Source organism: Bos indicus, chromosome 24 (genome assembly GCF_029378745.1).
Source record: "Bos indicus isolate NIAB-ARS_2022 breed Sahiwal x Tharparkar chromosome 24, NIAB-ARS_B.indTharparkar_mat_pri_1.0, whole genome shotgun sequence".
NCBI classification, from domain to species: Eukaryota; Metazoa; Chordata; class Mammalia; order Artiodactyla; family Bovidae; genus Bos; species Bos indicus.
This window is the reverse complement of record NC_091783.1, coordinates 49,991,577-50,016,688: the sequence shown is the minus strand read 5'-3', so window position 1 is coordinate 50,016,688 and position 25,112 is coordinate 49,991,577. Positions and strand designations below refer to the sequence as shown.

The 25,112-nt window shown below is 45.2% G+C and overlaps 1 protein-coding gene across 2 annotated transcripts in view; it reads left to right on the top strand.

Annotated features, from left to right (window-relative positions):
- The window catches only part of MYO5B (myosin VB), a 333,332-nt gene that overhangs the window by 155,426 nt on the left and 152,794 nt on the right, over window positions 1–25,112 (top strand). The gene's annotated exons all lie outside the window — the stretch shown is intronic.

Below are 25,112 nucleotides of genomic sequence, written 5' to 3'. Positions count from 1 at the left end.
TAGACTCTGATGAGCAGTGCAGTTAATGCCTTGTGTCTCGTCTCTCTGTGACTTTTTTTGGCCGTCTCGCCTCTTCTCCAGGTGTGATGAATCCATTTTATACCATCACATTCATTTTACAGATCTCACTGAAGGCTCCGTTTTGAAAGAACCAAGACTCTGACAACTTCTTAAAGTGCCAGGCATTTGGGGCAGAAATAGAAGCTTCAAATCGGCAGTAATGTGTAGTGGTTTCAGATTTTTAGCCTGGAAGTGGTGTTCTGTTTAGGCACGTAAGCGGATCTCATTTTGCTCTTCTTTTTCTAACTCAGAGAGATAGGCACAGGTCTGTTTCATCAGAAAGTAGGCTAGGTGAGTGTATGAGTTAGGGTTCGAGTGTGTGTGTGTGTGTGTAAAGAGAAAGGTTTTTATTTTAAGAAATCGGCTTGTGCAGCTGTTGGGGGTTGGCATGTCCAAAATCTGCAGGATTAGGCTGGCAGGTTGGAGATCCAGGGAAAAGATCATACAAGATTTTGAGTCTGAAGGCAGTCTATTGGCAGAATTCTCTTTGGTGGGGATGTCAGAGTTTTTTCTCTTATGACCTTCTACTGATTGGATGAGGCCTACCCACATTATGAAGAGTGATCTGCTTTTCTCAATGTCTACTGATGTAAATGTTAATTTCATCTCAAAAGAGAAAACAAAAACAAAACACCTTTATAGCAGTATCCAGACTAGCGTTTGGCCAAATGTCTGGAAACTGTGGCCTAGCCAAGCTGACACACAAAATTTACCACCACGCTGCTGTTCTTGAACTGTCAAGGTATAGTATAGGGAAAGATAGTTTTACCAAAGTTTTGGTGGAAATGCATTTTCCAGTTAACAGTAAAATGCTGGATCCTTTCAGCTCAGTTTTTCTTGTCCCCTCTAGAGAACATCTTACAGAGCTAGCAGGAAAAGCAGGAGTGTTTTGTGGGGAGCAGGGCTGCGTAGAGAGGAGCAAGCGAGAATCCCATTTAAGATGGTCTGTGCTGCTGTAGATGTCAGAGTACAATTTTCAGCCCAGTGAAAGTTTCCATGAGGAAAAACTGTTCTGTAAGCTTCCTTACTAGTTTATAATGTTTTGTTGCTGGCTGTGGAGATCGGTATGTGAAAGATCTGCTTCCTCATAGAAACACAATGACCATATTCAATATAAGCAGTGATCAGAGAACAGAACAATATAATAAGTAGAATGATCTACAGCTGTTTCATTTCTCCAGAATGTGATAGATTGTGGAGCTAAAATGGTCATGACCTTTGACCTCTCTAATGTCATAAAAAGACCACATACTATGTTCTGGGCGTGACCAGGAGTCACTTAGCTTGGTAAGCCATTAAGGCACATGCTGCAGACTGAAGTGTGCTCAGGGTCGTATCACGTGGCGGGGAAGAGTGAGGGGTGGTGTGACACAGTGCGTGGCCCCACTCAAGTGTGTGCACAGTGGAAGGACCTGGGGTCTGGACAGGCTTCGGTGTCTTGGGAGAAGCACTTACGCTGAGTCCTCATTTGCTTCATGTGAAGAAGACGATCCTTACTGCATTACAGATGGTTCCCTGTGGTTCTAGAATGGAAGGCGACCATGGCCTGGTTCTGACGACTCCTCCCATGCTACAGGTTCCGCCAGCTCCTTGAGACTGTCCTCTCATGCATGCCCTTGATATTAGTTTTCATCCCATTTTGCTCTCCTAGCCAGTTGCACTTAGATGTATCAGAAGTTGGTTTTTCTTTTTTAATTTTTTAATTGGAGGAGAATTACAATGTCGTGTTGGTTTCTGCCATACAGCTCTTCTTTATCAGACTTCTTGAGGCTCCCCTACAGCTTTGAGAACCCTCTTGCCTCCAGCTTGTAGACCCTCTTGACTGAATGCCTCCATTCTTCCTTTCCGAACCTGAAGCTGTGCACACGGTTATGCTGCTCTCAGCTTATTTCACTTGTTTGGGTCCTTTTTCATGCCCATTAGTGGGAAGGGACGGGGTGGGCATCCAGGGTGGCAGTGATATGATCTTGCTGAGGGGAGTGAATTTGATGATTAAGGGGTTTGGATGTTAAAGGTGGACAAAAAGTTGCTTCATTAAGGGTTTTCTTTAAGGTCTTAAGGTTTATAATCGTTTTACCCACCAAGTCCCAGGGTGTAGAAAATAATGCTGCTGAAATTCTTGTGCAATTTTTGCTCATGAACGTGCATAAGAAGTATAAGGCCAGCACACGTGGCTCGGGGGAGAGAGCTATTTTTGAATAAGTTCCATTGTCAGCAGCTCAGGGTTTCTGCTATTGATTCAAGGGGCGTATTAGAAGCCCCAGCAGAATCTTTGCAGGGAAAGAAGGAGACTCAGTGGTCTGACGCAGGGACGGTTTTTGCTGTATTTCCGTTCTGTGCCTTCACTGTCAACTTTGAATACTAAACACACTCATTTTACAATTCGTCTGCCAACTGTGTGGTGTGCTTCCTGACTCATCAGTAAGTTGCTGAAGAGGTTGTTATGTGGATCAAGTCGCTGTGGTCTAACACAGTGTGCTTTGAATCTGAGCCTCCACAACAGCTGGGTGACTAAGGGTACAAGCAGCTAACGTAACGACGCCCAGCCCGCGGTGACGTGACTCAGTTGGCCTTGGACTCAGCAGTTCTTTCTCATGATTCACCGTGGACTGGATTTTCTTTCTTGATGTGGTTCACTCTGGGTCTCTCCAACTCGCGATGCTTTGAGCGTATGAGGAAAGTCTGTTAAAGCTCGAAGGGATAAATCCAGACCTTCATCCCCATCCCAAGAGTTCCTGCAGAGTCTTGTGCTGGAAAGGATGAGGAGACACGATAATAAGATGATTGGTTCAGCATCCCTGTCCTTGTTGACCTCAGACTAGGCTTGGGAGTACATGGAGACTCCCAGTGAATAAAAAGGCTGAAGTAACATGAAACATCAAACTAGTGAATTCTGCCTTCTAACCCATGAGAAATGGACTGCCCACTGCTTTATTTCTGCTCCTCCCTTGTTCATGATCCAAAATGCCCTTTCTCTCACTTTTACCTCCCCCGATTCTAGCCTCAGCTCCTGGGTTAAATCATATCAGCGAACATTTGTAAAGTATCAGTGATTTGACAGGCTCCTTCCTAGGTGGAAACTAAGAAATGTGAGACCTCTCCTCACTTCTTAAGTCGCTTACAGTCTTTTTGGAGAGAGAGGACACAGTAGACCAAAAAGCCTGTAACTGCAGGAAGTGTAAACCGAAGTCACACTCAGGGTCGTTTGAATTGAGTTTGGGGATGACTGTCACATCTGGTCCAAGAAACTGTAGCGCTGAGGCTGGATCTTGATGAATTGGTCGGGTATGTAGGGTGAGATGCAGACCTCTAGGTGGGTGGAATAGAGTGATCATTCCCCCAGCAGTGTGGCATCAAAAAGCAGAAAACCATAAAACTAGAGCGCGTAATCACAAAGCCACAGCCACATATGCTTCACACCCCTTAGGACGTTTGTAGGCAAAGACTTCACAGGTGTTGGCAAGGATGTGGAGACGTTAGAATCCTGATGCACTGCTAGTGGGAATGTAAGATGGTGCAGCTGCTTTGCAAAATAGTCTGGCAGTTCTTCAAAAGTTTGACAGTGTTATCACATGACTCAGCCATTCTGTTCTTAGATATGAAAACACATTCCAAGAGAAATGAAAACATATTCACACAGAAACTTACCCACAGACATTCATATTTAATAGAATGTTCCCATAGAATTGTTCACAGTAGCCGAAAGGTAGAAGAAAAAAACCTAAAAATCCATCAACCAATCAATCAGTAAATAAAATATGGTTATGTCCATACAGTGGAATATGGCACACAGAAAGGAACAAGATGTGGTACTTGGTACCACAGGGATGAACCTTGAAAACATGCTCAGTGAAAGAAGCCAGACATGAAAGAACAGAGTGTGTGAGTCCACTTACATGAAGTGTCCAGAATGGACAAATATATAGAGAGAGGTAGATTAGTGTTTGCCCAGAGCTGGAGGTTTGAGGGGGAATGGGAAGTGATTGCTGATCAGTATTTTTTTTGGTTTTGTTTTTAGTGGTGGTGGGGCTGGTGATGAAAATTTTCTGTAATTGATTGCGTGGATGGATGCACAGCTCTGCAAATGCACTGAAACCCATTGAATTGTGTACTTTAAATGGGTGAATGTGTGTTCTGTGAATTATATCTCAAAAAAGCTATTTTTCACAAAAGGCATGGTCAGGGGACAGTGCCCAGGAAAGCTTAACCTATGTGATAAGTGCGTCTGGGGTTGGTGTGGACTATACAGCTAAGAGACAGGGTGACCGGACTGGGGAGGAACCGGAAAGCTGGGTGAACTTTGGCAGAAAAGTGTGTTCTATTAACAGAGGGTACAGAGATGGTCAGTTGAGTTTAGGAAACCCTGGATTAATCAAGTGAAACATCTGCCTTCAAGGCAGGGGCTTTCAGAGCAGCTATGTTGACATGCTTTCTGAGTCTCCAAGATGGAGATGCTTTATGCTGGGTTTGCAAATCATATTTAGACACAAAACTGTTTTCAAAGATTATCTCAAGGACTCTTTGGGAAATGCTGGCTTCAAGCAATGGAGACATTCTAGAGCTTGTTAGATTAAAAAGATAATATGACACCAGGGATATTCAAAGAGTGATGTTTCTCTTATGGGCCCTATTTCAAAATCTCTTCCTTTTCTTCCTGTTCTGATACCATTTCCAAGGATGAGAAGACCTTCTTGTGAGGAGCTTAGATTCTTGCAGAAATGCCTTGCCTATTTAAATGACTTCTGTGTAATGAATGGCAGTAGATGGTGAAGCTGGAATTCAGACCCAGTCTGTGTTCCCCGAAGCCCTTTGTACCAGTGGAGAAGCTATACTCCCTCCGTCAGCGGGGCCTGCGACTTCTTCCAGTAGTCTTCTGTAGTCTTCCCAGACTTCTACAGACTTCTTCTGTAGTCTTCCCAGAGCAGAGCAGGCTGTGGTCCTCGGGGCCATGAGGGCTGAGGGATAGACCTTTTCCCTCGAGGGTTCACGAGAGTCTAAATTCCAGAGTGAGATGAGTCTCGGTGTATTTTCTAGCTCTGCTAGTGGGGCCTGGCCCTCTTACCCTGCTGCCCAGGTCTGATCCTTTTCTTGAGGTTTTGTGTTCTTTTCTGAAAGAAAGTAGGGACATTGCGAAGCAAATTCATTAGCTCATAGAGCTCACACAGGTCCATCTGGTTCTGCTATGCTGCGGGCTGTGACTAATAGTGGAAGATGGAATGGGATGCTCCTGGGGTCCTGGGAGGGGACATCCCACTCAGTACACCTGGGGCAGCCAATGGACAACCCCCCAGCCCACCATGGGAGCACTCCCAGAGAAGTTCTGAGTGTGGAAATGTGCTGTAGAAGGGAGAGGACACTGTACATTTTCCATCTTCTGAGGTCCCCCCCACAAAAAAAACAAAACAATAGAACTAATGGCTTTATCTTCCTGATCGTTAAGGTGGAATGCTCTGGGACACCCAAGAACGGACTCAGGACACTTCAGGATCTCTTTTAGGCTGCAGACTTTGTGGAATTTGGGTCTTTGGGGGAAAAATTTTTAAAAGGAACTGCACATAGGTGACCTAAATTCACACTTTGCTTTGAGATCCAGTTTGAAGTAGGATGATGTCAGTTTCTTCCTTCCTTTTTGATATAAGGGGGTTTATTATTCTGGGCTGTATAGTTTGGAGAAGTTTGGGATGTCGAGTACTTCCTGATCAAGCTTCATGTTTTCAGTGCTGAGAGCCAGGTTTCGTTTCTCTGTAAGGTGTTCGCTGTACAGGAGTGTCCGGGGTCTGTCCCTGGTGACGTGTCTCCCACCCGCTGTGTGTCCACGCACAGACCCTTTGGGCCTGAAGGTCTCAGCGTCTTCACTGTTTAAGGAGAACAGTGGCCCTGCCGCAGAGAGAGACTTGGATCTGCGAGAGGTCATGAGGAACCTTTAAAAGTTGTTGAACACTATAAAAATTGGGGGTGTGGCAGTCTGGATGGGAGAGGAGTTTGGGGGAGAATGGATACATGTGTATGTGTGGCTGAACCCCTTTGCCGTCCACCTGCATCTCTCACAGCATTGTTAGTCGGCTATGCCCCAATACAAAATAAAAAGTTAAAAATACGAGGGTGCTGATGTTAAAGCTGACAAGACAGCTTCCTCAGCTGCTGTTAAATACAGCGAGCGACGGTATTGCTGGGGAGGTCAGTAGTTAGGGAACAATGACGTGCTGGATTTTTACAGTAAAGTCTTGAAACCATGACTTCATTCAGCCCTGACTTTTGGGTGCAGTTTTTCTTTCCTTCCCATTCATTATGATTTCAAGTCAGGACTCGTCAGGACTAGGTTGCTTTAGGACAAGGTATAGGAGATGTTCGAGATGACTGAACACAGGAGTGACTTCCATGCTCCTGTCGAGTACTATTGCTGATTTCTAGAACTTGCCCTGAGTCGTTCCCTCTATTGAGATTCTTCCCGGGGTGCTGTCTTCCCTGGGCTCTTCCCCTGCAGCTATTCTTCCCTACTCCCCTCATCTGCTCTCCTTCCCCTCCCGCCCACCCACGTCTGGACACACTCCTGTCCCTCCCCACAGTTCCCAGCACTAAGGTCCACAGCATTATTTTGATCCTTTATAATCTCTTGGATTGTATAGTTTCTTTATATTTCTGCCTATCCCGTTTAAAATTCTAGTTATGTATTTTAGACTTAAATATAGGGGAAAGTTCAGTATGCAGTGAATATGGCTAATTATAACATCCATATGTTAAAAGCAATGGATAGTAAATGTATATTGTTATCTCCTTTTAAAATCGGCAATTTCAAGAAGACTGGAACTGGGAACTTCCCTGGCGGTCCAGTGGTCGGGACCTCGCCTTCCCGTGCAGGGCATGCAGGTTCAATCCCTGGTCGGGGCATAAGGGCCCACATGGCTCCTGTCAAAAAACCAAAACATAAAACAGAAGCAGTATGGTAACAGATTTAATAAAGACTCTAACAATGGTCCACATCCAAAAAAGTTTTTTTTAAAGAATAGGACAGGACCATTTCCTTTGTCTAACTTCCGTGACACTGCAGAGGTCATGAATGTTACTAATAGTTAAGTCTCAAATCAAAAATCATAGAGCTGAAAGAAATGTTACTAGTAATCACTTTTTACCTTACCTGGGGAACACAGCGCCGTAGAAGGAGAGGGTCTGCAGTCGTCTGGCTGTTGTCATCGTTCAGTTGCCTGGTTGTGTCCGACTCTCTGTGACCTCATGGACTGCAGCATCCCAGGCCTCCCTGTCTCTCACCATCTCCTGGAGTTTGCCCAAGTTTGTGTCCAATGCATCACTGATGCCATCTAGCCGTCTCATCTTCTGACGCCCTCTTCTGCCCTCAATCTTTCCCAGCATCAGGTAGCAATTGGCTAAGACACGGGGATGCGGGAGACCACATCCCGGCAACTAGTCCTTTGGGTGCTGCTTGACCACTCCCAGTCCAGGTGGCTCTGTCTCTCAAGAAATGTGTTCCATTTCTAACGGTTTCTACTATCGGAATCTTGCCATCACACCGCACTCTGCTGCTCTCTGATTGCCTTCACCCGGGGGGTCTGAGGGCTTCCCTGGTGGCTCAGATGGTAGAATCTGCTTGCAGTGTGGGAGACCTGGGTTCAGTCCCTGAGTATGGAACATACCCTGGAGAAGGGAACAGCAACCCACTCCAGTATTCTTGCCTGGAGAATCCCATGGACAGAGGAACCTGGTGGGCTACATACAGTCCATGGGGCTGCAAAGAGTTAGACAGGGGGGTCTGACCTCTGTTCTGTGCGGCTGTGCAGGATAGCCAGCATTTTCTTACCCGTGGTGGCCCCTCCCCCACTCTGGCTGAGCATCCTGGCTCCCACGGCCCTTCCTTCTGAGCGTGGCCTTTAGTCCCTCTCCTGCTGTGGGTCACCCTGGACACCTTCGGTCTTTCTGTCTGATATCTGTGGTCTCTGAACATGATCTGCCAGGTGAGCAGTCTTCCTCGCATGGAATTCCTGTTACAGAGCCTACAATTGCACCAAGTTGGCAGGCATTTCATGTCGCAGATTTTTACTAAGTTTGCAAGCTGTTAAATTCCTATTTCTCCCCCCCATCCCCATCCACAGATGCACAAGAATTATTTTATTACCACTGTAATGAGATTTAATTGTCTGGCAATAAGCTACACCTATTGAAAGTAAAGTCACACACATTAAATTACATGTACAATTATACCGATTTTGATATATGCGTACATCCACGAAACTATCACCATGACCCAGATAACGAACATTTCCTTAACTTCCAAAAGTCTCCTTGGAAAAGGAAAACTTTTTCCACCCCTGCACTGCTGGAGATCAGTAGTCACTAATCTACTTTCCGTCACTATAAACAGAAACTTCCTTTAAGATATGTTGCCCTCATTCTGCACTTGCACAATTGATTTTTTATGTGCTGAGCAGGATTCATAGTTACCTGTATTAAATGTGACCTTTCATGCCTGCGCTCCATTATTCCAGGGTATCTCTTTGACTCCTGATTTTCGCATCTGATGTATTAGGTCTCCCTGCCTTGGCGCATGTGCAAATTTAACAAATCTTTTGTTTCTGTCCTTATCTGTTGAGGAGGAGGTATTAATCTGGCTGGATTCCTGTAACTTGCTAGGAGCAGTCCTTTTACTAAGAACTGATCATTTAAACTATTAAACCTAAAAATTAAGTCAAGTCCTTGTATTTTAAATCGGGTTAAAAGCTGTGCCCACTGGATTGGTCAGATGTAATTTTTCTGGGTGAGGGGGGCTCATGACTGAGGAGGTGGGCAAAGGAGACCCTGGTGAGCACCCCCAGCCTCACCGCTTCCTTCCCGTGTTTCTCCTGATTGTGTTCTTTCATCTGAGGTGCCTCCTACATTTGCTCAGCTGCAGCAGGAGGACGCCTGTATGTCTTTCCGTCCTCGGGTTATTGTAAGAAGTAGCCGGCGCTCCTCACACGTAAGCCTGAGCCGTGACAGCGCAGGGCGGGCCCAGCGGACACCCCTGCACCCACCCCCCGGGTCCTGCTTGTGACATAGCCTGGTCCCGCTGTCAGAGTCACACTCGTCCCCGCACACCAGCTGCTTTCAGAACTCACAGTGGTGCTGCATGTGAATAAGATTTCGTTTTACAGGGTGTCTGAAATAATTTTCAGTTGAAGAAGCTAATAAAATGTGAAGCCTAGCAGGATGAAATGGCATTTCTATTTACATCGTGATAATGTCTTTCACGCCATGGTAGCCACTCTTTCTTTTTTAGCTGCATAGTTTTATGTTTATATCCTGAAAGACAGAATGTCTATGGATGTCATCTGCTAATGTGTGCATGTTTAGTAGGAAAGAAGATGTCAAGAAGCGAGGTGGCTCAGCTTCCAGGGACAGGACTGTCTGGGTTCTCAGAACACAGGAGCTGTGGGACCTTGGCAGGTCACTTAAACTCACTTTGCACCAGTGCCCGCGTCTTTAAAACAGGGATACATATTGTGGCAAAATCATCAGGTTGCCAGAACTAAAAGAATTGATAAGTGAAGAGTACTTAGAATGATTTCTGGAACAGAGTGCTCAATAAGTGTTTGATCCAGTGCTGGTGGTAGTGATAGCCTGGTGATAATACTGATGAGTCGATGGTAAGTAATGTCACTGTCATTTCATAACATCCAAAGGAAGGAAGTGCTGGAAGGAGACATCAGTGCTGAGCAGGATTTCCTTTCTATGTCACCCTCAGAGGACAGGTGGTCCTTCAGGGCCAAGGGAATAGTAGAAGGCTGGCCGTTTTGTGCGATTAATAATGTTCTTTTGGCCTTTGTTATAGGCTCATGTGTGAAATTAGAATTACAGAAGTTTAATAGGTGGTTGCCAACCTGTCTAGAGGAAATACAGCATCAATTGCACAATGTCTAAAGCTGTCTTTTGTCATGTGCAGGAAGCCAACAGCTTTGAGTTTTGAACTTAGAGTGAAGTTAAACTGTTACTGACTCAGCCACCCCTAGAATAGTGTTAGAATGTGGACACCACTGCCCTTTGGTAATGGCATCTGTAAGCTTGTGTGTATGTGTGCTAAGTCCCTTGAGTTGTGTCCAACTCTCTGCGACCCCACGGGCTATACTCTGCCAGGCTTCTCCGTCCATGGGATTCTCCAGGCAAGAATACTATCAGTCAGTCAGTTAGTTCAGTCGCTCAGTGTCCAACTCTTTGTGACCCCATGAATCGCAGCATGCCAGGCCTCCCTGTCCATCACCAACTCCCAGAGTTCACCCAAACTCATGTCCATCGAGTCGGTGATGCCATCCAGCCATCTCATCCTCTGTCGTCCCCTTCTCCTCCTGCCCCCAATCCCTCCCAGCATCAGAGTCTTTTCCAATGAGTCAACTCTTCGCATGAGGTGGCCAAAGTATTGGAGTTTCAGCTTTAGCATCAGTCCTTCCAATGAACACCCAGGACTGATCTCCTTTAGGATGGACTGGTTGGATCTCCTTGCAGTCCAAGGGACTCTCAAGAGTCTTCTCCAACACCACACTTAAAAAGCATCAATTCTTTGTCTTTCAGCTTTCTTCACAGTCCAACTCTCACATCCATACATGACCACTGGACAAACCATAGCCTTGACTAGATGGACTTTTGTTGGCAAAGTAATGTCTCTGCTTTTCAATATGCTGTCTAGGTTGGTCATAGTTTTCCTTCCAAGGAGTAAGCATCTTTTAATTTCATGACTGCAATCACCATCTGCAGTGATTTTGGAGCCCCAAAAAAGAAAGTTTGACACTGTTTCCACTGTTTCCCCATCTATTTGCCATGAAGTGATGGGACCAGATGCCATGATCTTAGTTTTCTGAATGTTGAGCTTTAAGCCAACTTTTTCACTCTCCTCTTTCTCTTTCATCAAGAGGCTTTTGAGTTCCTCTTCACTTTCTGCCATAAGGGTGGTGTCATCTGCATATCTGAGGTTATTGATATTTCTCCTGGCAATCTTGATTCCAGCTTGTGCTTCTTCCAGCCCTGGGTTGCTGTTTCCTCCTCCAGGGGATCCTCCCAAGCCAGGGATCAAACCTGGGTCTCCTGCATTGCACATGGACTCCTTACTGCTGAGCCATCTGGGAAGCCCCATCTGTAAGCTTAAGCAAAAGGAAAATAATAATGTGACACTGCAGGAATGGAGCGATGATTTGATTGTTTTTATAGGCATTTGCTTGAGAGACAGCATGCCCACCGTCACTAACTAAGTGCATGCTGAAGGCTGGAAAGCAGCTTTTCACAAGAGCGTGGAAGTGAGACCCAGTCTCTCCTGGTCCCTGTGGTGGTGCATCGGTTGTTAGAGCAGCAGTCTTCAGACAGCTGGGCACATTGAGTTTTGGAAGATTCACTGGAGTGTGGGAACAAAATTTTAGAACTTTATTTTTTTCACAGTCTTTTAAGATTTAAAATTCTGTTGGTACATCTCTTATAATGTGCACAGTGCATTAATACAGTAGCTTAGAAATTAATTTATAAATTCATATTTCCAGGGGAGCTGGCTCATAGTTTTCCTTATAGATAGGGAAAAAGAGAAAAGTGGGTTAGTGGCCAGGGCAGTGTCTAAAGCCATACATAGATGCAGTGGTCTTTGTGGACTAGTTCATGGTCCACAGAGGACATCTGGCCCCTGGCCCCCTGCTGGGGTTCTTCTTGGAGTGCTGCAGTGGGGAGAAGGTGAGAGAAGGTGGCTGGCTCAGTGCAAGCCTTCCCTGTCATGGGACATAAAGCGCGGTCGCTATTCCTGTCAGTGTCTCATTTTTAGACTGTGTTAAAGAGCCCTGCTCTCTTGAAAAACGTATATATGACCATTTATAAAATTAGATAGCCAGTGGAAATTTGCTGTATGAAGCAGGGAGCTCACATCTGGTGCTCTGTGACAACCTGTGCTGTGCATATTCATGTCTGCCTCTTTGCGACACTGTAGACTGTAGCCCACCAGGCTCCTCTGTCCGTGGGGATTCTCCAGGCAAGAATACTGGAGTGGGTTGCCTTGCCCTCCCCCGGGGGATCTTCCCAGCCCAGGATCGAAGCCAGGTGTCCTGCACTGCAGGTGGATTCTTCACCATCTGAGCCACCAGGGAAGCCCCTGTGACAATCTGGAGGGGTGAAATGGGGTGGGAGGTGGGAGGGAGGGTCAAGAGGGAGAGGACATACCTATACCTGTGACTGACTCGTGTTGATGTGTGGCAGAAACCAACACAATGTTGTAAAGCATTGACTTATTTAAAATTAAAATAAGTAAATTCAAATTTTAAAAAAGAGCGCTGCTCTCTTAGTAGCTCTCTGATTACATTAGAACACAGGTTCCAGTGTAACAACGGGCAGTGTTTTGTCTCGAAAAAGCAGAAAACCTTGGGGAGGCCCTTTATCAAGGAGATCAGTTGTTAGTATTGAATCCTAGCACCATCCTTGCCCTTGGAGGGAATAAGCAGAGGCTCCCCCAAGGGCTTCATTTCAGAGCCACAGAGGCAATCTACCCACCCCCCACCCCAACACACACACACCTGCTTTACTGAATCAGAAGTTCATGGGTGAAACCAAATTATCTTTTTAAACTCTACAACTGAATCAGAAATTCATGGGTGAAACCAAATTATCTTTTTAAACTCTACAACTGATTCAGAAACTCTCATCTTTGGACACCTACCTGTTTGGGGAACTTTTGAAATAGATGAGTCTCTCTGATCTGGGGGATCCAGAACTGGTGCTCACAAAAAGAATCCACGTCACGGGTGTTAAGAGTCGCCTCAGTCTTTAAGCTCTGCTTGGTTGCTTTTAGCATCTCAGTAGGAATTAAGGATCTGAGAGTAGACTTTGATCAAGGGAAGGAGTTACGGAATTTGAAAGCCTGTTAGAACTGGGGAGAGAAATCTTTGGATCCTCCAAATTTAGCAGATGGCTAGCTTTCTGCAGTGACTCTCAACCCTGCTTGCACAGGAGAATTACCTGGGAGGTTCTAAACAACCATGGCCAGGCCTCACCCCCAGAGGTCAGGTTAATCACGTGGTGCTCAGGTGGATATAAACACTCCCAGATGCTATCTTAGTGAAGCTGGGTCAAGAACTTTGTTGAAACCATCTGTGTAATGTAGGTACCCCACCTGGTCTTTGTCACCAGCAGAGTTTTAGGGCGTGAGGGGATGCTTTTGTTCATGGGGAACGTTGTAGAAAGTGTGCAGGCCATGTAGCATGTCCAAGAGAAAGCCCTGTGTTAGTGTCCTTTAGAACAGTGTTAGTCGCTCAGTCGTGTCCGACTCTTTGTGACCCATGGACTGTAGCCTGCCAGGCTCCTCTGTCCATGGAATTTTTCAGGCAAGAACACTGGAGTGGGTTGCCATACAGTGGACAGATTTAAAAGCAAATGCTTTTTGAGTCTGCCTGGCTCCTGCCCCCATCATAGATCAATGATTTTGGAAGCCAGAGGAGGGGCACCTACAGCCAAAATATGTTGGAAATTAATTCAGTTCTCTGTATTCCCAGAACTAGAGAACAAAATGCCTCATGATTGATGACCTGCTTTAAAGAGAGATCCCTTTTGGTTGAAAAGGGAGTTAACCTTTTTCTGAAGAGCAAGTACCAAGAGAGCTTAGAAGTATGGGATGTCTTTTTAGAAAATGCTTTGGACCTAGTAGCAGCGCGATGAAGAGCCAGGGGGACATCCTAGTATCCAGCGCTTTCTAATTAGTTATCCTTGAAGGCTAACAGTACTTTACCCCAAGCCTTTGCTTATGGAGAGGTTACTGGGGACATATTAATAAATGCAGGTGTGTGAACTATGTAGTGTCCAGCTGCATTTAGCTTAAACGTGTAGTACCAGCCTTCAGTTAAGATATTGAGGATCAATAAATGCTCACTCCAGCTGGTTCTGCTTCTCCACTAGGTCGTTGGGCTCCTAGAGTTTTATTCCATTTGTCATTGCACGTATTGATCCATCATAATTGCCTGATGTGTAGGAACTCTAGCTCAGCAACCCAAGGCAGAGGTTTTTCTTCCCAGTTGTATGAGGTTGTCATTTCTACAATGCTGTTCACTTTACTTGCTTATATTTGTAGATCCTCTTACTTTGCAGAGTATATGTTCATGAAATGCGCAGCATTTTTAAGAGTTCTGCACTTGGAGTTGGAAAGCTTTTGAGGTCATATTATCTAGGACAGGGGTTCCTTTTCAGCATCATCAGTATTGTGGTACTTAGTCTTTCTGGAAAGTTCTAGACCCCCTCATTCCACTGTTTGAAACTTAGGGGTGAGCAGATATCTTACAGTTGCTTACTCCCACCCTGGACAGTTCCTGCCTCTCTTCTGGGGTAGCCAGCAGAGCAGATTGGTCTGGGAATGTACCTTTAGTCTTCTCTTCACTAAGCAAGACTCTTTCTGGTCTGGTTAGCATTCCTCATGTGACAGTTCAGAATCCTGTTCGATTTCCTTTGAATACATTCCAGTCTTTTAGTATACCTCATGAAATGTGGCATCTGTAATTAAGCTAAGCGTGCAGATCTAGCCTGACCGGAGAAGAAGTCGGTGGCCATCTCCTGCTATCCTGGGGCATAAATACTTAGGTGCTGCATTAATGGAAGCTTACTAATAGTTCCTTGCTGTGATGATTGCTAATGAGTCAACCAAAATCGTCCAGTGCTTCCCATCCACACCGTGGTTCTGGATGGTGATCACAGGTTGGTACCAACCACTGTGAGGTCTGTTGTGGACCCGCCTTGGTTGTAGACCCTGTCCAGACCACATTGCTAAGTGGCAGTGTCCATTTAAGCATAGAGGTTACCAGAAGCCTCTCCCGGTTCCCCTTACTTCACAACCCGAGTTCTCTTTGTCTATGACTCAACAGTGAAACCAATGTTCACCTTCCCCTAAGCCTGGCTCTTGATTTCAAGAGTGGGAATTTAACAGACTTTTAATGAATTTTCACAGTACCAGGCAGAATTCCAAGACAATTGCCATGTTAGGTACTGAAAAGTCACGTTCTGACAGTCGGAAGGTGAACTTTGACACTTTTCCTGTGTCTTCACTATGTGTTAGTCTCAGTCGTGTCTGACTGTTTGCGACCCCATGACTGTAGCCTGCCAGGCTCCTCTGTCCATGGAATTCTTCAGGCAAGCGTACTGGACTGGGTTGTCATTCCCTTCTCCAGGGGATCCTTCCAACACGGATTGAACCCAGGTCTTCCGCATTGCAGGTGGATTCTTTACCATCTGAGCCACCAGGAAACGCTTTGTCTTTGCCTTCCTGTTATAACAATCCTAATCATTTGGATACAAATGAATGCCTTGATTTGAGGCAGGAGAAAGCTATGTAAAGCAAATGTAAAAGAGGAAAGTACGTTAGCATGTCTCAGAACTCTCTCCGTACTTTGTTGATGTGCATGATAACATAGAATGTTCCTTAAGATCATAAATGAGGTATGAGCAGTACTTTATTGTTATGAGGAACTAACTCAATTTTATAGGTTTGTCAGTGTAACCACCGAAGTCATGCATCTTGCCTAAGGCACGTAGCTGGCAGTTAGCAGGGATGATGGGACCCTGGGCCCCCTAATTTCCAACGCCATGCTCTTGGCCACTCTGGTCTCCTGGGTTCCTGGAAAAGACATTTCCTGGGTTTCCAGCTTGGGAAACCGGGTAGATGGAAGTTATACCTGCTGAGACCAGAAAGATGGAGGAAGGGTATAGGAGGCACTTTTTATTTGGGAGTTGTCTCATTCATGATCCCCAACCCCTGATATCCAAATAAAGCTATCTAGTGGTTGAGTCTATGACAGAATTGAGAGAGGTCTTGGCCTATAGGTGGAGCTTAAAGCCTTGGGAATGGATGATGTCATCCTGGGAGAGACTGTTGAGACAAGTTCCCAAAATCTAACCCCAAGGAAACTGGGCATTTGGAGATCTGGTGGAGGAAGAAGAACCTAAAGGAGGTGATGATCACCCCTTAAAGGTGATGGGGTTTGTGCCGCCTTCTTGGGGGCAGTTGGAAATGTAGGTAAGAGTCTTGTTAGGCACAAATGGGGTGGGAGTGTGGAGTCCTCCACTGAGCGGGCAATGCACTGATGGTGTTACCACCTTGACCAGGTGTGCCTTAGGAACCAGGAGCGGCCTGCAATGGCAGTCCTGTGCATCCAAGAATTGCCTCCCTCCTGCCTTCCATTGCTTTGCCCCAAAATGCTCAACGTGATCTTTAACATCCGTTGTAGCACTCATGTTTATACTGCCCTTAGTTTTCAGGTGTCTTTTGTCTCCCTTACTTCATGGCTCCCCTCTGAAACTCAAGGAGCATGGAAAGGTAGGCTGTTGAGACCCGAGGCTCTGAGGGGCTTGACCAAAGGCACCAAGCTCGTGAGAGGCAGAACCGGTGCTGGAATTCCTTCTGCTACTGCTGCTCCAAGGCTCCTGCTGTTTTGTCCCCTTCTGTGTATCTGGATGAATCTGGAGAACCTGGATTTGTAGCAGAATTCCTGCAGCGGGGCTGGGCTTGCGCTAATGAATTTGCTCTATCCGATGGGAAGTTTTCATGGCTGCTGCGTGACGGTGTCTGCTCGGAGGCTGTGTGAGCTGCCTTGTTGGACGCCTGACTCTTCTCTGTGGATGACCACAGAACAGGAGATAATTCATCCTTGGTGGACGCCCATATACGTACTCTAGAGTGCAGAGCCTGCAGTGGGTGTCAAGCAAATACTGTCTTTGCTTTTCCCCTGTTCTTATCATTTCTCTGCACATTTGACGTACCCCATCTCTGTGTATGTGGGCAACTTCTGGGTGAACCTAAAGAATGCTCTGGGTACCAAAGTGTCTGCCCTGGAGATGTCCGCAGTGCTTTAAATTCTCCGAGTAGATGAGTAACTATTTAATATTAACTAGATGGCTGACCAAAGATTCTCCTGCATAAAAATATCTGTCTCCTTGGCATATCACTTTATTTAAAGTGTTACCCTATTTCTCAGCTATGACCGAAAAACCATTAAAATACATGTGTTATCTGAAAGAGAAGATGTCCTGTGTGTCACAACTTTCAAATACAGCTTGGGTCTAACGTCTTCAATTTCTGCCACCGTGGCTGAGTTGAGGGTCTCACCTTCCACTTGGGTTACTGCTGCGGCTCTGAAGGGGCCTCAGTCTTGCCTGTGCTTCTTTTTCTACCTCCCAAGTCCACCCCCTGTGCTCCAGGGGAGGAAGAAGTGTTTGCGCGTGTTGCTTTCAAGTTAATGGTTTCAGAATGTTAAAATGCTGGTGGGAAGGAACTAGCTGGGGAGACAGAGAAAGGGGATAACTGGTAGAGAATCCCTGACACGACCAGCTTTGGTGGGATCCAGGGCCAAGACACTGAAATTAGCTCTGAAAAGGTGGTGGTGGTGGTTGTTCAGTCACTTAATCACGTCCAGCTTTTTGCAACCGCATGGACTACAGCATGCCAGGCTTCCCTGCCCTTCGCGTCTCCCAGAGTTTACTCAAACTCATGTCCATTGAGTCAATGAAGCCATCCAACCATCTTGTCCTCTTTCACCCCCTTCTCTTCCTGCCCTCAATCTTTCCCGGCATCAGGGTCTTTTCCAGTGAGTTGGCTCTTTGCATCAGGTGGCCAAAGTATTAAGAGCTTCAGCTAGTATCAGCATCAGTCCTTCCAGTGAATATTGGAAGACATGGGGGTGGGATCCAGAGCCAAGATGCTGACATTTACCTCCAAGAAAGTAGGATTCTCCAGTTGTTGGAGAAAAAGCAGAGAAAAGCTGGGTGCTGATGCTGCAGGAAGATTGATAGACTTGGTGTCAGGAAGTTGAACTATTCCAGGCTTTTTCCTCTCAATTCCTGTTATTTTATCACATGGTAGGTACTGATATGTTGGATGAATCGCATGTGGACTTTAATGTCTCTCATAATGGAGATGTGCCCAGGGAATCCCCAGATAGGAATAAGTCACATGTACTCGGGGGAAAGAAAGCTTGAACCTGAACCTGCTGTGTGTGCTTTGAACTCACTGATGCACAGTCGGTGCAAAGGTGGGTGAGCCGCCAGATGAGGTGACTGAACCTCTGGAGAGACAGATGCTAAGGGGGCGGCGATGGCACTGCAGCGTTTCCAAGGAGCCTGCGGGAGGTGCCCTTGGTGAGCGGGAGTGTGGTGCTGGAGACGCAGTGGGTCTGAACCTCTGCTTGGTCGGTGGCTATAGTCTCTCCCCCAGGTCCCCTTGCACTTGTCACAGGTGGGGTAGAGAGAGAATCAGACTTTGACAGCTGCAAGCGTGCTTAGATATTTTTCTGTCTAACCTGTTTATTTTACAGAAGACGTAATGGAGTGTCGAGGAGACTGGCTAGGCCCTGTCCTGAATTTGTGCTGGGCCCCAGGGTACTAGACCCCAAGGCCAGTGCTCCTTTTAGCCTTCAGCGGAAGGGCCAGCTCCCCGGGCCATAGTCAGACCCACAGATCTTCCTGCGTGCATGCGTGCGTGCGTGTATGTGTGTTGATATGAAATGAGAATGACCTCACGCCCCATGCTTCTCATGTTTGACCAAGATGATCATCAGATTTGACCCTTCATGATGAATGTGAGGCTTTTCTCAAACACATGGCCTCAAAGAAATGTTTTAAACTGTACACAGAATGAAAAACCTAAGAAATTAAAACATTAACGTCTTTCATTTTTAAGACACTTTAGGAACAGTTTCGGGTTCACAACAAGATTGAAAGGAAGGTGCAGAGATTTACCGTATAGCCTCTGCCTCCGTACACGTATAGCCGCCCTCATTATCCACATCCGCTGCCGGAGCGGTCCATTTGTTACAACCGATGAACCTACATCGACTCATCGTAACTGTGTAAAGCCTGTAGTTTCCTTAGGGTTCACACTTGGTGTCATTCTTGGTGTTGTGTACTCTGTGGGTTTGAACAAATGTGCAGTGACGTGTATCCATCATTATGGTGTCATGTGGAATATTCTCACTGTCCTAATAAAAAGTCCTCTCTGCTTCACCTATTCATCCTCCACCACCCCTATCGACCACTGATCTTTTGACAGTCTCCATAGTTTTATCTTTTCTAGAATGTCATATAGTTGGAATTGTACAGTATGAAGCCTTTTCAGATTGGCTTCTTTAGTTGAGTAATATGCATTTAATTTTCCTCCATGTCTTTTCGTGGCTTCATATCTCATTTCTTTTTAGCACTGATTAATATTCCATTTTCTGGATATGCTACAGTTTATCCATTCACCTGCTGAAGAGCATCTTAGTTGCTTCCAGGTTTGGGCAATTATGAATAAAGCTGCTGGAAACAGCTGTTGGCAGGTTTTTGCATGGATATAAGTTTTCAATCAATGTATCTTTTAAAGGAACATGCTACATGCAAATGTAAAGTTTTTCATGGCGTACGGAAAGTAGACTAAAACGGAGAGAAGTATCATCAAACAAAAGGATATGAGTGACTGAAGGGGGGGAGAAAACCACTCTAAAAGCACCCCATTTGAACTCATATTTGAGGTTGGATGATAAAAACAGAAACAAAAGAACTACCTGAAGAGTCATATTGAAATTCCCAGATCAGATCCTATGTTAAGAGATGCTTGAATTTTCCAAAATTGAAAATTTAACATTGTGGTATGTTTTAGGAGTTAGGAAAGTCAAATCAGTCTATAGTCAGTTTTGTTTTTTTTTTTTTTTTAGCAGTTGATAAATACTTGACAGAAAAGGTGTACTGTTTTATTTGTCAGGTAAAATACCTCAGAATTAAGGAATTTAATTAATCCATCTTAGCTGATTAAAAAGGGCACCAAAAATAACTTATTAGGGACTGAAGAGATTAGAATTGTTCCTGAATAGTATGCTGTCTCACCTTTTACACTTAATCTTAGCCAAAAGGCCGAGAAGCGATTGCTCTCACCTTTTGACACAACAGGTAGATTTTGATGAGCTCAAAATGAAGGGAATTTTCAGTGCCTATCCTTCAAGTATGCAAAGCTATGCATACTTTCAAGTATGCAAAGTATCCTTCAAATATGCAAAACTACTATTATAACCAAGAAAAATTTAAGCATGTTCGCACTAAACACTGTATATGAATCTTTCTGTTTATCTATAATGCCCCCCAAAGTGGCAACAACCCAAATGTCCTCCAACTGAAAAAGGAAAAAATTGGTATATCCATACAACAGAATGTTGTTTGGCCTTAAAATTAGGAGTGAAGAATGGACACATGCAACAACATGGATAAACTTTGAAAACATTATACTAAATGAAAGAAATCAGTCAGAAGATCATGGTTCCCTTCATATGAAAGTTCATAATAGGGAGAGGTAGAGAGTGGACTAGTGAATGCCTGGGGTCAGGGGGACTGATGGGAAGTCACTGGGAATGGACAGAGCTTCTTTTTGTAGTGATGACAAAGTTATCAAGTTGATTTTGGTGATGGTTGCACAATTCTGTGAACATACTAAAAATCATTGAATTTATACAGTTTAAATGGGTGAACCATATGATATTTGAATTATATCTCAGTAAAGCTGTTACCCACCCCCCAAAAAAAATTAATAAAAGGCAGAAAGCAGATGTAGAGATGCTATTTTACAGAAAAGGTGAGCAGGAACTACATTTCTTAAATAGGAACACTTGATATCATCATACTAGACTTGATAAATGAGGTTGAGACATGTGGGATGAGAACAGGGAGATAACTGTGAATAATACTATGTTGTGAAGAATCCTGTCCAAAAACATTTGTTTGTAGTTCAGTAGGTATACACCATCTGGAGAAGAATTCAGTACCATACATGCTAACCAATATGCATTTACATCTTTTTATTTAAAAGAGGGTTTCTCCAAGTTGTAAGCCAGATTTATAAATTTAAGCTTCATTAAGTATAAACAAGGGTTTAACAAGAAAACATTTAGGTCTTGGGTTCATATAGGACTAGATCCTGAAAGTCAGGCACAGCAAAGAAATGAAGCCAGAAGAGAAGAGGATTAAAGAGGAAACATTTGAGCAGCTGGGTGGGAGGGCCCATCTCAAACTCAAGGTTGTCGGCTCTCTGAACTTGCTTTCCTGGGTTCTGAAGGCCTTGCCCACTGCCTGACACCTCTCATCTTTGGCCCTTTCCCTGTGTCCCTTTTCCACGAGTCAAGAAGCCTGAACATGACTCAGCAAAATGCACCAGGCTGTGGTTGCTCAGCAGGTTGGCCAAGTAAGCCTCCCAGTCTTGGAGCTTTGTAGTACTTCCAGGCCTCGGAGGGGACCGTGGTATCAGCAAGAATGTTAGGATGCTCCAGGTCAGCGTTTTATGAATATGGGGTGGAGTACAATCTTGGCACTCAGATCAGAGAAGGAAAACGTGTTGCTTCCAACGGGAGCACCTCCTTCCACGGGTGGCGCTCACTCACAGTGAAGGTGTAGGGAGGAGTGCTCCAGTAGATGAGGTGATACATGTGCTTCCTGGGTCCTCACAGATAGCTGCTAACTTACTTCCAGGAAGCTGGGCTTCCCTCTCCCTGAGCACACCTTCTGCTCCAGTAGTGTCTGTAACTTACCATTTAAAACTCCTGTGGATCTTGATAAATGACACTAAAAATAACACTAAAAGACTTCACCATTTGGGATTTTTGCAACTGACAAGGGACTTTTTCACAACCATTACTAAAAACAGCCAGATCGCAGCATTTAAGCTTTATTAAAGGAAAGCCTAGAATGTATTTTTCTTTTCTTTTTTTTAACAATTTGAAAAGCAAGCAAATTCTTGTCCTGGGAGTATTTGAGGATTGCTTTAATTAAATTACCTAGCCCCTAAAAGCCTGTGAATATTCAGAACTCAAAATCTTCCCAAAGTCAATTAGCTGCATTAAAACACTCCTTCTGCTTGTAGGGAGACATTGTCGAATTTTTGACACAAAAGGAAGTTTATTTTAACATAGGATTCTTTTTCTCCCAACAAAGGTTTTTATACAAACTCTGAACTGCCCCCTCTCCCCCCAACTTATCCTTCAAGAAAAGACAAGGGGAAACTTTACTAAGTCGCCATCCCGTGAAGCCACTGCACAGCTAATTCCTAATTCTGAGCTTCTCTTCCATCGCTGAAAACTTCCAGCTCTTGGTAAAGACGAATCTCAAGGCAGTCGACATTGATATCTAACATGATTCTTCAGGGGTCTTGCTCTCGAGTCTCGGCCCCCTTGGATCTTAGACCGTTGGCGTTCTCTTCTGTACTTTGCAGCACAATGCTGTCTTTTGTTCTAAGTGTGCTGGGTGTCCCTCGGAGTGGCAGCTCCTCAAGGGAGCTGTTTTCATGTACTTACTTGGAAAGCTCAAAATGGGACCCCATGCAGGTATGTAGTAAAGAATTGCCACCTGACTGGTGGACAGCTGAGTCCCCTTTCCCATCATCATGGTTTTTTTTTCCTCCCCTTTTGACTGCTGAGAGGTTTGTAGACACTCTGCTGCTGCTAAGTTGCTTCAGTCGTGTCCGACCCTGTGCGACCCCATAGATGGCAGCCCACCAGACTCCCCCGTCCCTGGGATTCTCCAGGCAAGAACACTGGAGTGGGTTGCCATTTACGCTCTAGTTGGGCTTAAAGATTCCTGATTTGGAAGTTGAACTGTAATTCTTGGGTTCTTGCCCACATTGACTCACCACCCTATCAGATGGCATGTAGGCTGTAACCTCTGGGGAGTGTTGAGTGCCACACCCTTGGCTGGGCTTGACTGAGGAGGGGGATGGAGCCATATGGGACTTTTTCAAGGAAACCTTGGCTTTGGATAAGGTACTTTCTTCCACTTTGTACAGGTTATTGGGCCTGGAAGGGGAGTGAAAGAGTGTTGCCTAACCTGCCTCCATGGTCAGCAGGAGGGTAAACTGAAGTTGTAGATGTGATCGTGTTATAGAGTGGAGTTGATGTTGACTACTGTGAACTTTGATCATCCCTGTTACCTAGGTTTTCTGTTTGGGTAACTCTTGGGCATTACATTTGTGCGATATAAAAAGGCCTTGAGAGAGGGCAGGGAGGTGAGTAATCAGTAGGAACTATCTGTCAAGATCTCGGTTACTCTCTCACCCAGCACTGTAACTGCAGGTCCTGTGACCCTCTCCAGAAGGTAGTCGATTTGGGGCCTGAAGGTGCTATTGCAGAAGTTCAGAACTTGATATAAGTGTACAGTTGACTCTTGAACAACGTGGGGTTTAGGGGCGCCAACTTTCTGCACGGATGAAATCCACATTTAACCTAGAGTTGGCCCTGCCGTCCGTGGGCGCTCCCGTTTAACCTGCCACGAGTTGGGCAGTACTGTAGTATTTACTACTGAAGAAAAAATCAGTGTGTCTGTGTTCCCATGCGGTTCACACCTGTTGCTGAAGGGCCCGCTGTAGTCGGTTCATTTATTAAAATGGTTTCATCTGCCATCTTAACTGCTCAAGGAGTGGATGCAGGTGGGGAAGATGCCTTGGCTGAGCTCAGAGGAATGGGGCTGGTACATTTAGACCTGAGGTAGCATTTCCCAGATGAGACAGATCTAAGAATATATCAAAAGTGTGGGCTGAGAGAAGGGAGAAGCCTTTCTCAATTTTACTTTTGTTAGGGATATTTCTGAGAGCGACGAGTTTTCCTGACAGCATAATGAATTATTGACTTGCTTTCCATTATTAGATCTTTCAGCCCATTAAAGTGAGTCTTTCTTTAGAGGACTCAGAAGTGGTTAGAGACCCACTGGGTATTCCAGGACCCACAGACTTGGGATGTTGTACTAAAGAAACCCATGAATGAGTGTGCTACTGATAAATAACCAGAGCTACCATTCAGGTGCGTCTGCTCTAAGCCCAGCAGTTCCATGTAGATAATTCCAACATTATCTACTAAGCTGTGAGGTCAGTTCTGTCTCTGCTTGAATGCCTTCAGTCTGAAGCAGATTGTCTTATGAAGTGACCTCTCATGTGCTTGAACACATGATGTATTTGAAGGGCCCTTGCAACATAGAAAGGGTGCTAGGCTGGATGTCCAAGCTTGTGCCCTCAGTGGTCTAATTTTTTTAAGCTGTGTAGGGAAAACACTGTGAAGGTAGAGCCTTGCTTTTTATAACTGAGTAAAGCTCACAGCAGAATTAGCCTAATATGTTTAATGATGTTCATAATCATTATGCTCCATGATAATTTAGGCATAAATATTCATAAATATTAAGTGGCGGACACAAATGAGGGCAGTTAGTAGTGCCTTCCCGTAGCCAGACTCTCTTTTGCATGTATTCTCTTTTTTCACTTAGAGCGTGTTCATTCATTGTGAACTGTTGAAGCCTCTGGGCACCAGCCTCTGGTATGTCCTCAGCCTGCCCTGGGGCCTGTCAGCTGCTAACATAGCCCAGCGCTTTTCCACCTCCACTCGATCCTGAGTGTCTCATACGTGAAAGGCTGGATGGTTTCTGGGCCAGGAGGCTGGGATGGTTGCATTTAGGAGAGGAAGGCTACAGAAGAAGCTAAACCCTGTGAGAGCCTCTCCAGTGGGGACCTGTGAGAGCCTTTGTAGCAGTTGGAGGGGCAAGATGGATCCTCAGACACTGTCTTTTGAGCCAGCTTTTTCCCCTCTAGAATAGACTCCCCAGAACAACTAAAGCAGAGTCAGCCTTAGGCCCAGGTGCTGTATAATTTCATGGCCACATGAGAGAATCATGAACTTTCAAACCAGCCAAGGGATGATGATGCTGGGTGCCCAGACCAGCAGCATCAGTATCACCCAGGAACTTACTAGAAAGTACATCTCAAAATCCTTGCCCTGCAATGTTGGACTGTTCAGGGCAATGAGATGCAGACGCTGTGCGAGTGTCATTTAGTCTTCTGTGAGCTTTAAGGCCTGAAAGGTTATATACCAACTTGTGCTACAATGTATTCCAGGGGAGAGAAACTTGCCCCCCTATCCTAGGAGTCTCTGAAATCTACCTCCCACCTCTACCAGCACACTTAGTGATGTTTCTTATTGGCCCTTGAAAATGCAGCAGGACTGATGAAACGTGGGCATGGTTTCCTTGAAAGTCATTGTCATTAATGCTGTGCAAAGAGGCATGATTTTGCAATC